At 66.2% G+C, this 553-nt stretch overlaps 1 long non-coding RNA gene across 1 annotated transcript in view; it reads left to right on the top strand.

The window, feature by feature from the left end:
* Positions 1–553, top strand: part of LOC105309843 — a 6,007-nt gene that overhangs the window by 4,215 nt on the left and 1,239 nt on the right. The gene's annotated exons all lie outside the window — the stretch shown is intronic.

The following is a 553-nucleotide window of genomic DNA, read 5'->3' as shown; positions in this document are numbered from 1 at the left end:
CACGGGAAGCGCAGGAGGAAGGTGTTGCCCGTTCAAGACGGGGTCGTGAGATCTCGGGGAGACAAAGGGGGAATCAAACACGCCAGGCGGGCTTGGGGGGGTCGGCCCCATCCTGAGGACAGTCACCCGAAGGCCAGGCTCCCAAGAGCACAGGGTGTGTCGTTCACTTGCACACCGCGTGCTATTCCCGGTCGTCACGCCGAGGTGCGTGAGTGATGAGGGTCGGCCTGCGCCAAGCCGTGGGTCCCCGACGGACGCGTGTCCCCCGCCGACCCACACGTCAATACAGCGTGTCTGCTGGGATCCAGCCACGGTCACATCTGCGCTGGGCAGCTGTCTTCCTCCCCATGGCAGCCACCTGCTGCACCTCACCTAGGTGAGCGTCGTGTACGGCCGCGCGTCCGTGAAGAGCTGGGGACGCAGAAACGGTACCCGGGTGCAGGAACGGAAATGCCAGTGCTCCGTGGGCCTCACGGCCACAGGACGTGTCCCCACGGGGACTGCTTCACAGAGCGGGCTGCGGGCGTGGGGACAATGGCTGCCGCTCTCGACT

The sequence above is a fragment of the Pteropus vampyrus genome, unplaced genomic scaffold, assembly GCF_000151845.1.
Source record: "Pteropus vampyrus isolate Shadow unplaced genomic scaffold, Pvam_2.0 Scaffold885, whole genome shotgun sequence".
NCBI classification, from domain to species: domain Eukaryota; kingdom Metazoa; phylum Chordata; class Mammalia; order Chiroptera; family Pteropodidae; genus Pteropus; species Pteropus vampyrus.
Note: the sequence above shows the minus strand (reverse complement) of the source record. Positions and strands in the feature narration are given on the sequence as shown.